This window comes from Oenanthe melanoleuca, chromosome 4 (assembly GCF_029582105.1).
Source record: "Oenanthe melanoleuca isolate GR-GAL-2019-014 chromosome 4, OMel1.0, whole genome shotgun sequence".
Classification (NCBI taxonomy): domain Eukaryota; kingdom Metazoa; phylum Chordata; class Aves; order Passeriformes; family Muscicapidae; genus Oenanthe; species Oenanthe melanoleuca.
Window position 1 is genome coordinate 43337072 of NC_079337.1, and position 15913 is coordinate 43352984.

At 41.1% G+C, this 15913-nt stretch overlaps 2 protein-coding genes across 2 annotated transcripts in view; both read right to left on the reverse strand.

Annotated features, from left to right (window-relative positions):
* The window catches only part of CRACD (capping protein inhibiting regulator of actin dynamics), a 124220-nt gene extending 112902 nt beyond the window's left edge, over nucleotides 1-11318 (reverse strand). Inside the window, exon 1 of the mRNA XM_056490186.1 lies at nucleotides 10597-11318. The gene's annotated coding sequence lies outside the window, so the exon portion shown is untranslated. The remainder of the gene's footprint in view (nucleotides 1-10596) is intronic.
* Nucleotides 1-15913, reverse strand: part of SRD5A3 (steroid 5 alpha-reductase 3) — a 390804-nt gene that overhangs the window by 139181 nt on the left and 235710 nt on the right. The gene's annotated exons all lie outside the window — the stretch shown is intronic.

A 15913-nucleotide genomic window follows, 5' to 3' on the forward strand; every position in this document is an offset into this window, starting at 1 on the left:
TCCCCAGGCAGCCTTGTCTTGCCACCGTCCCTAGGTTTGCTTGGGATGGTAGTGCTGGTTATTCCTTTACATTTGGACACCAGCCTTCCCCACCAGATTAAATCTCTCAGATGTGGAACCACTGCTGCTCTTCAAGACACAACAAGTACACACAAGAGTAACTCATGCTCCCCACAGGCTCACTTTTGAAGTGTGTGATAGACACACACACACTCCTCCTGCCTCTTTGCTCTGCACCTCTCCAGTGAGCACCTAGTGAAGCCTTGCAGGCACTGCCTCTGCTCCCATGCTGGAATGCATTTCTCCTGCTGAAATCCCTTCTCCCAGCACTGGCACTTTGGCATGGCAGTGCAGTGAGGTTGCTCTTTAAGCAGGTGCTGAAAGGCTGATATTTACACAAGGGCTGCAGAAATGAGATTAGGCAGGCTAGTGCTGGTCTGTAAAATTGTGATGCATTAAGTAGTTTCCCTAATTTGTTATTTGGGATAAAAATTAATTTTATTATGTGTTATATTACATTCAACAACATACTTGTGAATTTATATATACGCACACCTTCACTGTGTTATATTGCAATTAATATGTAATTCTATAATTCAAGATCTCCTAATAATTAGAACCACAGATGTAAAACCAACTTTTACAAAACTACTTTTAGTGCCAGAATTCTTTCTGCACTTGTATCTTTTTTAATTTAAAAAAAAAATCAGGATTCCTGTGGAGTGGGAGTTGTTGTTCATTTGGAAGGGAGGATTGAAGAGAATTAAGATGATTCACAAAATGACAAAAAACAAAGCCAAGCCAAAGCACTTCCTAAGGTGTTTCCCCTATTATTCCCATTTTCCTTCTGTTTCATTGTGAATCAAGCAACTTCATTGTCTGAAAATGCTGAATTTACAATATTCTAAAGCTTTCAATTATGAACTCAATATTTTATACTAAACCATACAGCACTGCAAAGGTGAAATGAAGATAAAAAACAAAAGACTTGTCAACAGCTTTTTGGTCTGATTTTCTTCTCTTCCTACTAGAAAGGCTTAGATTTGGGGGCTGCTTTAAGAAATACTTTTTTTTTTTACAAGCCCAGTCAGTCCTATTTCCTGCATATTCACTTCAAGTTATCTAAATTTTCTTTTTAAAAAAACCTTATTTTAATATTATTTTTTAAGAAAAATCCTAAATGTCTCAGTTTAGGTATTTAGAACATCAACTGCCTTTCAAAAGTAAGAGTATTCATTATTTGGCTAACTCATTCTGAGGTTTGAAGCCTTTTGACAAGACAAGAGGACACATCCTCAAGCCATGTGAGGCTGGAATATCAGGAAGAATTTTTCCTCCCAGTCATCAAGGATTAGAATGGGGTGCCCAGGGAGGTAGTGGAGTCACTGTCCCTGGAAGTGTTCAAGAGACTACTGGATGTGACACTTAGTGGCACGATCTAGTTGACAAGCCAGTCAGTTAGCCAGGGTGTTCAGCCAAAGACTGGACTCAAGGTCATTTCCAGCTTCATTAATTTCATGATTCTATGGCCCAAATAAAGCAAATGTGTTAGAAGAAGAGTAAAGTGAATTATAGGCAGCAGCTATAAGACATCTTCTTGGCATGCTCTGCCCAAAAAAAGCCAAACACTGCACAAATGTATCCAATGGCATGCAAACATACACAATATTGCAGTCAAAACATTGCTTAAATTGTTATTATTATTATTTTATTATTATTATTATTATTATTATTACTCATGAGATAAGAATTAATGGTTAGAGAACTGAAAAACTGAAGCTGACTTAATGGGCAGTTAGGCAACATTTTTTCTTCTTGTTTAGGAGCAAAGGCTTGATTTAGGACACAGCAGCCATGCTCTGCTCTGCAGACCAAATGATTCATTTCCTCACAAACCTTTCTGGTGCAGTCAGTACTGCATCATCAGAATGCCACATGCAGGCTCTGGCCATGCAGATCTAGTCACAGCTCTACAGTATAAAAATACTTTGAATTTATGGAACACATCTTTCTCTCTATAGAAAACAAATATTAAATTATGCTAATTATTACAGCTCTACAACTAAAGCAGGGTCAAACTTGAGAATAACACTTCCTAGCAGTTACATACCATGAAAAGGCAACAGTGCTACTAGTGTAGGGAACTTGCATTAGTAGTTTACACGTGGTAAAAGTAATGAATGAAAATTTGTAAAAACCACACAATAATCACAATCATAATCAACAGCAGAGTCATAGCAGCATCTGTAAAGAACTGATTGCAAACACATAACAGAGAGCTGTTTCTTGGGCTTTGGTGGGTTTACTGCTGGACACATGGGACTGTCACACATTACAGAGTCCTGCTCTTCTTGCCATGGGCAATAAAGTTTTGCATAAACAGATGCACATGACAAATTTGATATGCAGTTTAGTTGTGTGCCTGGACAAAACTGAGTCTGGCCCCAGGGAGAAATGGGGTTAGGCACCTGTGGTCAGGTGTGCCCATGCCACAAATGAGTAACAACACAAAAGAGTGCAAATCTCAGAGAGTCAAAGGTTCCCAAAGTTCAAAATTGGTCAGTGAGACAGACTGGACATGGGACCAAAAAAAACTCAAAGGGGAGGTTTAACATTGCAGAGCACACTGGAGACAAGAAGGATGTTTTTGACCCCCCTGACAGGAATAAAGCCACATAGGAGATTATAGCAAAATCATGGTCACTAATATTTAGTTTCCAATTAAAAATATCTATGCTTGCTTTTTTAAGACTACTTAATGCTATGTAGTTATTGACACATTTAAAACACAACTGTTAACTGCAGTCAGTTATGATGTTCAGCACTTCTATTAATTGGATTTGTTTAAAATTATTAAAATTAGCTACAGCTTCTAAATGAGGCACATACAAAGTGAAGGACATGGAATTTAGGACCACATGAACAGGTTAGCTCAAGGAATCCATAGGTACACAGAAAATCTACAGAGATGGAAAGTCACTCCAGCAACAACTGGAGTTTCTTCAAGGTGTATAGCCTTATATGCACATTCATGTGCATATCAGAGACCCATAGAATGGCTTGGGTCGAAAAGAACCTTCCAGATCACCTAGTTCCAACCCCTCTGCTGTGGGCAGGAGCATCTTTCACTACACCAGGTTGTTTAGAGTCCCATCCAAACTGATCCTGGACAGGGATGGAGCATCCACAAATTCTCTAGGCAACCTGTTCCTGTGGCTCTTCACCCTCACAGTAAAGATTTTTTCCTAATGTCTAATTTAAAACTACACCCAGTTTGAAGCTATTCCTCTTTTTCCTGTCACTACATGCTCTTGTAAGAAATCCCTCTCTATCTTTCTTGTAGGCTTCCTTCGGGTGCTGGAAAGCCACAATTAGGTCTCCCCAAAGCCTCCTCTTCTCCAGGATGAACAATCCCAATTCTCTCAGCCCTCCTCTAAAACAGGTCCATGTCCTTCCTGTGTTGGGTTCCCCAGAGCTGGATGCAGTGTTCCAGCTGGAGTCTCACCAGAGAGAGGGGCAGAATCCCCTCCCTCCCCTGCTGCCCACACTGCTTTGGATGCAGCCCAGGACACATTTGGCTTTCTGGGCTGTGAATGCACATGGCTGGGTCATGTCCAGCCTCTCACCCACCAACAACCCCTGAGTCCCTGTCTGTTCATCCACAGCCTGTGTTGATATCCAGGGGTGTGGCTGACCCAGCTGCAGCACCTTGCACTTGGCTGTGTTAAATTGCATGAGATTCCCATGGGCCCCTTGGAATGCCCTGGTGCCTTTGGATGGCATCCTGTCCTCCAGGTGTGTCAACAGCTTGGTGTCCTCTGCTAATTTTTTGACTGCATTCAATCCTATTGTCTATATCATTAATGAAGATAATAAATAGCATGGGTTCCAATAGGGACCACTGAGGGTCACCACTGGTCACTGCTGTCCATCAGGACTCTGGATGAAGTAGTCCAACACATTCCTGATTCATCTAGCACTCCCCCCATCAAATCCATCTCTTCAAAGTCTAGATGTTGTGAGGGATCATGTCAAAGGACTTACAGAAGTCCATTTCCTCCTTCCTTCCTTCCTTCTTTCCTTCCTTCCTTCCTTCCTTCCTTCCTTCCTTCCTTCCTTCCTTCCTTCCTTCCTTCCTTCCTTCCTTCCTTCCTTCCTTCCTTCCTTCCTTCCTTCCTTCCTTCCTTCCTTTTCCTGTCCTTTCCCTTTCCCTTTCCCTTTCCCTTTCCCTTTCCCTTTCCCTTTCCCTTTCCCTTTCCCTTTCCCTTTCCCTTCCCAAAATATATTGGAAAACAGGCTAAAAAATTCCAGTCAATGCCTTGGTAAGTGCCTTGTTATGTCTCGGTAAGTCATAGTTCACCAAGTTAAAGTTTGCTAAGTGTGTGAAGTGCCTTTCTTTGTCTGGCTGTTTTAAAATTTGCCAAGCACGTTATTCCACCCAAAATTCTAAAATTTGCAAGTAAAATTTTGTTGTGAAATTCCCCGGGAATTTTGTTCTTTCTCCCATGTATCACCCAGAGTGAATCAAATTATCTTCCACTAAACCTGCTGAGTGGACCAGGGCATTAGAAAGGGGATTCCTCAAACCAGACAAGCTGTAATTTGTAAATAAGATAAAATGAGCTGCAGATAAAATGAGGCAAAATGCAGTCTAGCAGCTAATGCCACTGTCACAGCTCTGCTTGACAAACAGAAGGATTCAACACTGTGCCAAAGTCACAAAAGGGTCTTCAGCTTCTTTCACTCTGACAGTGTAGAATAGTCCCACAAAAACACCTGAGCTGGGGAAGAATTACTCCAGTGACCTTCTGGCTCACAGCCCATCTGCCTCTTACTGATGCAGCTCTGTCTGGAAGGGCTCCTGAAGAGTGCCAGGAATGGGGACCTTTAAGGCATTGGAATCTATCCTTTAGCTGCTGGAAAGGGGGTTCCAGCAGGCAGGTGTGTGAGGGATGTAACCTTGGGCCACATGGAGCCTTCATTTCACATCTGAAGTGCTCCAGAGCTCACCTACACTGTTTTTTTCCCTGGTCTCCTCTCCAAGGAAACACAATAACCCAAAGCACACAGTTTGTCAGATATCAGGTGTTGGTATCAGGCTACCAGCTCCCAGGAACTCGTGACAGTGTTCAGCAGGCTGTGTGGGTGGCTGAAAGATTAATCTACTTGCCAGAAAAAACACAGCAGGGCTCTTCAGTACAGCCCACCCTTGTGCTGTCAACAGGGGATGTTGGAACAGGGTGCTTGGGAAGAACACCAAAACCCACATGTACGAGCTGAGGGTGAATGTCCTTCCTCCCAACATGGGCAGCAGATGAAGCAGTGAGTGCCAAAGCTTCAGGGCTGAGAGCAGCATGGCACTGCTCATCACCACAGCCCCCAGATGGGCCAGCGTGGGCTGCTGCAAAATATCCACCAGCTCGGAGCAGGATACGGAAAGGACAAAATTCAGCTTGCTGTTTTCTTTTCTTTCTTAGCAACTTACAACTCTGACAGCTCTGTGAAGTTCTAGCACTTCCTTTCTTTCACTTGCACGCTTGTCAATCTCAAAAAAGCCCCAACAAACAAAAAACCCAGAAAATCAAAATAAATTGAAAAATGCTTCTTTTGCATCTTTTATTTTGCTCACCCACATAAGACCAGTTGATACAGAATAGCCTCTACATACAAACTGCTCTTTGGAGTAACAGGTGGCCATTCCCCATTTGAAAAGATGAAGAAATCATTTATGATGGGTCTCCTAAAGCACAAATGCTAAGATAGAATTGTGGCCTCCCAGCTAAGATGTAGAAGACCACATAATCTTAAGAAGAAAGACTGCAATTTTCTTCCAGCTTTTAACTACTTCTGTCCCATAGTCTGCCACATAACTTTCCCAGTCATTAATTTCATCTCCTTTGGCTCTTTGTTGTCTTCTTACTTTGTCAATCCCACTTTGCAATTGCCAAGGATCTGGTATACTGGAGTCTCTGCCAGTAACCCAAATTCCCACCTCTCAGTTCACTCTGTATCCTACTCTTTCTCAGGTCCCAGCCATCCCCTTCAAATTCATCATGTCCCATGTCCATGTATTATCTAGCCCAGTTCCTTGTGAAATCTGTACCCTTGCTCTCCAAACCTGTTCTTCCCTATGTCAGCTGGGATCATTCATTCATAAGCCAAATATTCTAAAACTTTTAATTATTTTCATTCCTCTTCTCTGGATACTCTCCAGTTCACACACATTTTTGCTGAAGTGTGTAGCCTACCTGGACATGGTGTTTCAGTTGAGGAGGACTTCTTGTGTCTTCCATGCTGTTGTCTTGTCTTATGTATCACCATACAATGTTTTTTTTAATTGCAGCAGCAACTTGAGTAATCTACCATAAACCACCTCTCTTCCAAAGAATTATTGCCCAACTGCTTCCTTATACAGTTTATAACTACAACATCTTTGTCTTGTTGAAAACCTTAATTTTAGTTCTGTCTCCAGTCAGAGTCCCACTTCAGTTGCTACTGCAGATACAGCAAGTACCACTGAGGTCACTCTTAAAAATACTCTGTAGCACTGGGTATTGAATAAACATGTAATCTCTCATTTTATTTGCTAAAATTCTCACAGGTATGTGAAAACTACAATGTTGAAAGTCAAATATTTTGTAGACTTAGTATTTTAACTTTACTTGTAGACTAGTATTTTGTAGATTTAGGACAGAAAATTTGGGCAGACTGTCATAACAGTAAAAATGAAGATTGGACAAAAGAACACTGCCTTAGCAGGACCTGGAGCCTAGCTAAGAAGCAGAACATAACCATGTTTCTGAACTATCTCAGGATGTTTTAGCAAGGCAAAACAACTAGTCTAATTCTCAACTAATTAATGAATTAATTAAAATAAAAATTAACATGAGTGACAAATAAGTGTGATGAATTACAGACCACATGGCTAAAATTTGCCAGAGTTATAAGCAACAGGAAAGAGGTCCTACAGCATGGAAGGCAGTTCAGTTTTGTTGGCAGATGAATCCACTCAACCCAAGTCTCTCACATATGTGCCAACAGATACCCAAAGATCATACGGATTCACAGGGCTCCCCATCACTGGTTTTTCTCTTCTGGCTCAAACTGTTCCACAGATCACTGTAATTGTACCTTTTTCTTTTTTTTTTTTTCCTTTTTCCTGTGCTGAAGTTTCAAATGAGTCTTTCTTAAAAGCCACAGAGAAAGACAGCATGTTACTTTGAAGAAAATCAACTTTCTTTGAAGAGCAACATGAAAGTCAGAATTTTGTGCGGTTCATTTCACTTCAATTCTTTTCACCACACTCCCTCCACATCTCAGCTTAACAGTAAACATAATCTTTAACGTGCAGCATCCTCCTACAGAAGCCTTACCACAAATCACCAGGCTGAGCTACTTTATGAAGCTGCCCAAGTCTGACAGCTGATGTTCAAAACATGCTGAGTAATGAAAGAGCTGGTCAAGCATGCCAGCAAAATGCACTCCCAAACACTAAAGTGTGAGGAAAGTTTTTACTTATTTCAATCATTTCCTTACTGCATCCCTTAAGGCAATAATAGAGGATAAAATAAAGCTTTCACATGTGCTAGCATTAAAATAATAAGCCATTTCAAAGCACTGTTGGGATGTGAATTAAATGAACTAAAATCATCTGAATGTGACAGAAATTTCCTAAATGGCCTTGTTAGAGGCATCAAACTTTTGCTCCTGTAATTTGGTACACAGCATTCACATACAAAGAACAAACTGAACTATATTTAAGAACATATTGGTGTACTTTACACATTTGTAGTGGCATCTGAATCAGCTTCACTCAATGTGTGGCAAAACAGCACTCTAAGACACTTACCCAGGATAATATGCAGCAAGATCTCTAAATTTTTCTTCCCACCAAACTTAATTACCAAATCACTGTGATTTGGTTCATGTAATGCACCAGTCTTGAAGAGTATTAATTAAAACATATTTCTTACATGTAAATTTTATTTCTTTGTAAGGCTTCACCAATACAAACAAAAATGATTAATGTGAAGAAAGGGTAAATGCTGTATGCTTCTGACAAAATATGTTTTAGCTCTTAAAGAGAGAAGTTATGTGATGCAGAGAATCAAAAGGAGTGAAAGCTCCTTCAGGAAATGATGGGAAACAGTAAGTGTAAGATCTACAATACAAATGATTGCTCCCTAAAGGCAGAACTCATGGAGTCTCCACGGAAACAAACACAATTTTTATATATTGCTAGCTAATCTAAATAACACATAAAAAAATTTGGCCCCTCCAGTAGAAGCAGTAATGTAATTGAAGTTAACCTTTTTGCCTTCCATCATGCTACTTAACACAAATTAATTCTATTTTACAGCACATTTTATACAACTTTATTATACTTGTCAACTTATTATATCAATTCAAATAATTGGCTCGATGACAATATGCAGGTGTTTAGAGCATCTCAACATCTCAATGTTTACATCATGCTGATGGCAGCTATTAAGCAACTGCATTGCCCTGAGTTTGCTGGTTCCAAAGAAATTGACTGTACTTTTCCAACATGCCAATAGTAGGCTTAACAATTTTTGCCATGATTCTCTTATTTGGGCTTTATGGAATAAAGACTGTATTGATTTTATGGAAAGGGAAAAAAATCCCTCTCAATCAGAGTCAGCAATTTTCAAATATGAATAATTCAGAATATGAAAATAAAATCTTGTCTCTTGGCTTGTGAGGACAAAAAGTCAAAACATAGTCATTCAACCTTACACTGTCTATGAAGAATTCTGTTTGTGTCAGATTTCTTTCTAAAACAACAACCACATATTCATATTCATGAATTCATCATCACCTTTCATTCAACACTTATTATGCCATGCATTTCTTATTTAAAAAGAGCTTACCTGACACATCTATAACAGGAATCTTGAAATAACCCTAAACTACATTAGTCACAGACAAATCCATTTCCAGTGACTGAGATACCTGGCAAAACACTATTCAGAGTGACTAAGAGCCAAAGCAGAAGAATCTGCAAAAGTTATTTTTATTGCTGTAATCAGAAGTGTGAAACGGCTGTTTTTTAGTATCTGTATTTAAAGTTAAATAAAAAAAAAAGTGGAATATTTTTACCAAGCGATATTTTTAGCAACCAATAAATTTTGTTAAGGTTTAAGGACCTATATGTTAAAAAAAAAAAAGAAAAAAGTTTACCAAATGTCTTTCCATTTCACATATCCTACTACCTGCATAACCTCGCAAAACAACAGCCCAAAATAAGGAACAAACTAAGGGCAAAAAAAAGAAGGAAAAAAGTTAATGTCTTAGCACAGGACCCAGCAAGCTATTCATACTTCAGACCAACTGTGTTTGCTACCAGTGCACTTCTAAAAATACTGTTATACAGTATATAAATAAAAAATAATATTTGCTTGTGTGAAGCAATTCTCTCTAAAAAGCAGGGTGGTCCAAGTGGGTATTTGAAAATGGCCCTTAATTTTAGACAGGGTGCACCAAGACAAATTTTATCATTGGAGAGAAATAGATTTATACCAACCAGCAGAAACCTCTTTACTACATACTGTATTTACCAATAATTATTTCCAAGGTAATTCTTGCAATTATCCAACTGGAGTAAAAATAAATATACAAATCACTTTCATAAAAAATTTCTATGTGCTTCATAGTGTTCAAGCTAATTGTTGCAATGAAATATTTGAATGCAAACACAGCCTCTAATCTGATAAACTGCTGGCAGCCAAGTATGAGTTGAATTTGTCTGTTTGATGAATTTCTGACCTGGATTCAAACCAGCCAAAGTAAGTAAGAACTGCTAACTACTGTAGTATCAACGGCTTTTTTAAAGAAACTCATGATAACATTTACGCCCATTGATTAATGTTTTGGTGTAGTTACAAGACTTGACTGTCTATGCAAGGTGCAATTAGATTTATTTCAGTGATGGGAATTACTGAGCATGAATTACTAAATACCAAATAAAAGTCAGTTCTGGCACTAATTTATCATCTTTCATCTGTTAAAACATGCTGCTGCTATCAGCTATCTTAAATAACCCGGAGTCTAAGAAAAGAGCTCTTTTCATATAATGCCGTTTAAGGTATGTACAGAAAATGTGCTTGGAAGGGTAACAAATTATATTATCTATGTATCTATTATCGACAGAATATCTATTATTAGGCCTGTGGTTGTAAATTACTCTTCCCTTTCTCCATGGTCCCATCCCCCCAACAGCAGATCATTTTCAGTGCCATTATTGTCAAGCATATTAAATTTTCAGGATGCACAGTTGTGGTTTCCAGGTCTCTTTTTACTCCTTGAACTGTGTTTTAACTGGGCATTTTTACACTTCAAATGACAGAGCAGAGCCACAATAACGTTTTATATACTACAGCTACGAAGAGCCGGATTTGTGACTGACTGACGGCAATACCAGAAAAATTAATTTAAAACCCCCCAAATCGTCATTCGTTAAAAATCTCGCAGTGACATAGAAAAGATGCGCGTTCCACGCATTTCTGTGGCCGAACCGGGCGTTTTCTGGCTGAGGAGATGTATTTCCCGTGTGGAATGGTGTTCCCTCTGGCTTACCTGCTCCCGCGGCTGGGAAGGGCTGGGAACGGAGCGCAGCCCGCTCCTTACGGCGGCACTCGGGTGACAAATGGCTCACGGGAGCCTGAACAAAGCGATGCTGCTCGAGACAAGCACCGCAGCGAACAAAGTCATCTCTTTGACAGCTCCTGCTCGTCTTTCAGTGAAGCTGAAACAATACAGGACTCCCCGGGAGAACGCTAACAAAGGGGAAGCAGAAGGAATCGGAGAGAACCAGCCCAGCCATTGAATTCCGCGGCAGCAGCGAAGTGACACCTCCTGAAAATCACCCGCACGCCTCCTTACACCTTCCACCGAACAAAGGCAGCCCGGCAGCGGCAGGCAGCTACTTACGGGGGGTTTTCTGGCCGTCCTCCCGGCGCAGCTCCGGCCCCTGGGCTGCTGGCTGCCGAGCCGCAGGGCACATGTAGCACAGCCCGGGCGGCGCAAAGCGGCGGGGACACCCCGCAGGCAGCGGGCGGCTCCGGTCTGCGAGCGCTCCCGGAGCGCCGAGGCCGGGATGCGCAGCCCGGTCTGCGGCGAGGCGCCCGCCTCTGCCGGCACCGCAGCGGCCCTGGCGCGGGGAAGGGGCGCGGCGCAGGGTCCTACCTGCGCTCCCTCTCCCTGCTGCCAGAAGGAAGCGCCGGTGGCTGCTGCGGGCGCGGTGCCGCCCAGCCCAGCCCGTCGGATGCCGCCCCACGGCAGCGCGGCCGCCGCCGCTCACGGGCGCCCCGCAGCGCCGCGTACGCATCCCTGTCCGCATCCCTGCCTGTATCCCTGTCCGCATCCCTGCCTGTATCCCTGCCCGCATCCCTGCCTGTATCCCTGCCCGCATCCCTGCCCCTAACCCTGCCCGCACCTGTGCCCTCATCCCTGCCCGCATCCCTGCCCTCATTCCTGCCCGCATCCCTGCCTCTAACCCTGCTCGCACCTGTGCCCTCATTCCTACCCGCATCCCTGCCTGCATCCATGCCCTGCATACCTGCCCTCATTCCTGCCTGCACCTGTGCCCTCATCCCTGCCCGCACCCCTGTCCTGTATCCCTATCCTCATCCCTGCCCACATCCCTGTCCTGTATCCCTATCCTCATCCCTGCCCTCATTCCTGCCCGCATTCCTGCCTGCACTTGTGCCCTCATCCCTGCCCGCACCCCTGCCCGCATCCCTGTCCTGTATCCCTATCCTCATCCCTGCCCGCATCCCTGTCCTGTATCCCTGCCCGCACCCCTGCCCATTTCCCTGCCCCCGTCCTTGCCCCCATCGCTGCCCATGCCCCATGGCGAGTGGCACTCAGCCACTGGAGTTGGCAAGGATGGGGTAAAGCTGGGTTTACCTGCACTCATCAGGACCCAGCACCTTTGCACTGCCCAAAGAGTGAAAAATAGGAGGAACTGCAAGAAACAAAACCAAAACCAACTGTCCCCCAAGACAGAAGTGCAGATATCAGCTTCCCTTCTTTCTCACAGCCTTAAATCCAGTATTTGTTTCAGCTCTTCTGGGGTCCCACTCTTCCAATTCAGCTCTCTACTGCAAGATTTTAGCAGTGCTGGACATGTTTCCTGAGTTTCCCAGGCAGAACACCATAAAAGCACATGCTGCACTTAGTCCCACCCAGATTTTTCCACTTTTGGAACCAAAACTGATCACTTAGTTCATGATCCTCCACAACTGACAAAGATGTGTTTTGTCAGCCAGCTCTACAGATTCAGATGGTCCCTGCAGAAACAGGCCTTGCAGTTTAGCTTTTGTCTGCTCCTTAATTTTTTGGCCCAGTCAGAAGTGGTCCTTCTGATATTCTTAAAAAGGAAATGGATCTGTAAGACCCATGCTGAGCTGGACCAAAGAGCTATCTTACCTTTTTTTTTTTTTTTTTTGTCTCTGAACTGTGCCTGATACCAGAGGTTTTAAAGGAAGAATATAAGTTTAGGTGGGCATTAACAGATGTTCTCCTACTCCTCAGTGAGCCGTTGCTCAGTGAATTCATGCATCAAAGCGATATTTGTGAAAACACCTAGTCTATGACTCTGAAATAAACATTAATTGCTATAAATCCCTTTTTCACCTGCCATCTTCTAGAGATGGCTAGTCATACCAGCCCTGGCAGCCACAATCTGTTCCCTGTTCAGTCCCACCACAGCTAAAGCCACAGTCTACAGGGCACCAATAATTCAGAAGTTTAAGCTCATCACCAGGTCTATTTAGGTGGGTTAAGTACATTGACTGCTACCTTTAACATTAGGTATTGCATATATGAATTTATATCCAAAGTATATAGATACAAAGCACCTTGATTACCAGAGCTGAATTTTGTAGCAATCTTCCAAAAGATTCAGGGGTTTTGCTGTTTGGCTTTACTGCTCTCTGCAGCACTTACATATTTTTAAGAGGTAAAATTGAGTGGCAGAGATTGAAAACTTCAAAAGCAGCCACCAGGAAAGAGGTGAATCCAGCTTTTGTCAGTTCCTTCAGATCAGTCAAATTGCTCAATCATATCAGACCTTTGTTGGCAAACGACAAATTTTCACTTTCCTGGAGCAGGAAATAAGTAAATTTTTTTTTTTTTTTTTTTTTTTTTTTTTTTTATTTTTTTTTTTTTTCTCAAGAACTGATAATTTCTGGAAAGCAATGCAATCACAGATCTCAGCAGCAAAATGATGAACGGGCTTCAGGCATGTGTAGCTTTATTAGCAAGTCTTGTACTTTGAGTTCACTATATCTTATTCCAGAAATATTAAAAATCTAGAATTTCTGTGCAGAAATCTGAACCTTTACAGGGTGTGCCATGGTTGCTGGAAAAAGACCCAGGTCCACTAGATGGCACAAAGATGCCATGCAAAAGCCAGCAGCAAGCCTAGAGTGCTTTCCATACACATCTTTATGTATTTATGCAAAGCAAATGGGTACAGATAAATTGCAGGCACAGCTATAGTCCAGCAGCCCACACATGTCTTTTCAAATAAAACCAAGTTCAGATGTCAACATGCTCCTTTGGACTAGAAGCTCAGTGAAAATCTCCCCAAAGAGCAGTATCTGCTCCTGCAGACCTTGACTGACTCATAGCTGAGTAATCATGCTGAAATTCCTTTCAGTGTTTGCATTAATGAAAATACAGCCATCCCTGCTCAGGAGTATTTAAACTGAGAAGAAGCTACTGATAATGTCATTTTTTTCCCTTCCCTCCATTTGCTATCATGCCATTCCATTGAGTTTAATTACTGTGCCATCACCTTGAAATGGTAAGGACACACCACTGACAGCACTGGTGGGGCAGGATGAAATGAAACTGGAATATCTTTCTATACAAAGTTGCAAGACTAGGGTTCCAAAACCACACACCCCTGGCTTATTACACTGCTAGCAAAGACAAAGTTCTCTCCCAATAAATGATTTAAATACCCCCAAAATTTGCAGGTTTCATTAGGGAATAACAGCATTTGCCTAGGTCAGGCTGCTATATATACATCAATTTCTATATAAAGTATTTTAAATTGGAAGACTGAATCTCTCATATTTTTTTTTTTTTTTAATTAGCATCACATATCAGTGTTTCACAGATTGAGGGTAACAAAAAAAAAAGAACAAACTGGGCTTTCCATCTAGAATTACTTACTTATCTTTAGGTTAATTATCTAAATTTTAGGGACATAAGTAAGACACATAAATCCCAAAACCAACTAATCCTAAGAATTTCTCAAAAGCATATTATATTTGAGAAATTTAGGCTTTAATAAACTGAAAACATCTGTCCTTTTATTATCTCTAGATTCCCTTGCTTCTGATGCAAGATTTTCACCGCTTTATAGAAAAACAGCCCCAATGATTATTGCTTCTCCTTTATTATTTCTCTAAAGCTATTCCCCCCCCAACTGCAAATAATAAGACAACTTGAGTACATGGAGTTTTATCACAATTTCATGTCTGCCACACTCCCCCTGCAACTCACCCCAGCTGAGGACTACACACAGCAGCCAAGGGTGCTTTTGATCTCCCAGAAGGCAAGAACAGCATGGAAGCCTCTTGGAGCAGAGTCCAGGTGAGCATCCTGCCCACATTAGGCTTGTTTCCTACATGGTATATGCAGTACTCCACAGATTCAAATCTTCCACAAATTTGTGCTTGTTTTCTACTCCATTAATTGAAATATTCCATTTAAAAACAAAGTTGTTTAAAAATTACTTTTGTTTTGCTCTAGTTGCTTATAAAAATGTATATAAAATGATAGTAACAAGAAGGCAAATTGACAGCTATACTACAGTTTAAATATTAGTACTGTTTTCACACTGGAAATCTTCACAGGCTTTGGTCACTGAAATAATACAATTTATTATAACACCTGTGTTCAGTGAGGTCCTAATTCTTTGTAATTGATATATCCATGTAGGAATTGCTATTAATTGAAGTGTTACAGTTTTAATTGTAATACCAATTCAATACCAATTTCAGTAAGATTAAATACACTTTTCAATGAAGTGGAACAGTAGCTTTTAAAAAAGCAATTCTAATTTAAAAGAGCTTATTTACAAAATAGGATGTTTAAAAGTCACCACTGAAGACATCAAAAGCAGGACATGGGTTTTCTCCTTCTTACTAAATCAACCTGAATAATTAACACCAATTAGAATCAGTGGAAACTACTGACTTAATTACAAACAGTATTAATAGGCAAATAGCAGTTAGAGACAACAACCTCCTCATTCCTGTAACTGGCAAATGAAGCACCTAGAAAGTAAAATGTATAAGATGCACCCACCATGAATACACAGTTCCCCACATGGCTGAGAAACCTAAAGTGACACAGGTATTTTCAGGTACTTCTGAACAGATGTTCTGAGCTGGTTTTAATCAGTAAAATTTAATATATAATACTTACATATAATATTTCCAGTTAACACAATATTCTTTATATTTTTTTACTGGAACATCTTGTGGCAAACTAGATAAAATCTAAGAGCAAAAAAAGATTTTTTTCCCCATGTTATTTAATATGTTGCATGCACCTTAGAGATGATTGTAATGTTAGCTGGTAATCTGTTTTTTACTGGATGTTAGGCAAGCAGAACAGGACCTTTTGGCCAGTGCAAGGATGTGCAGCAATGCACCCTCCCATTTCTAGTGCTCTGTATAATTCTTACAAATACACACATCATGTCATCGTTGTGGCATGTAACTATTAGAAAACTTTATGCTCCTAACTGCATCTTACTTCAAAGCCTAAGTTTGAAATGTTTCTCTGCTAAATACACTAGCTACTTTCAAGATTAGTTCTCACTTCATTTACCTATTAGTTCTCACTTCATTTACCTAATATGTACATCACA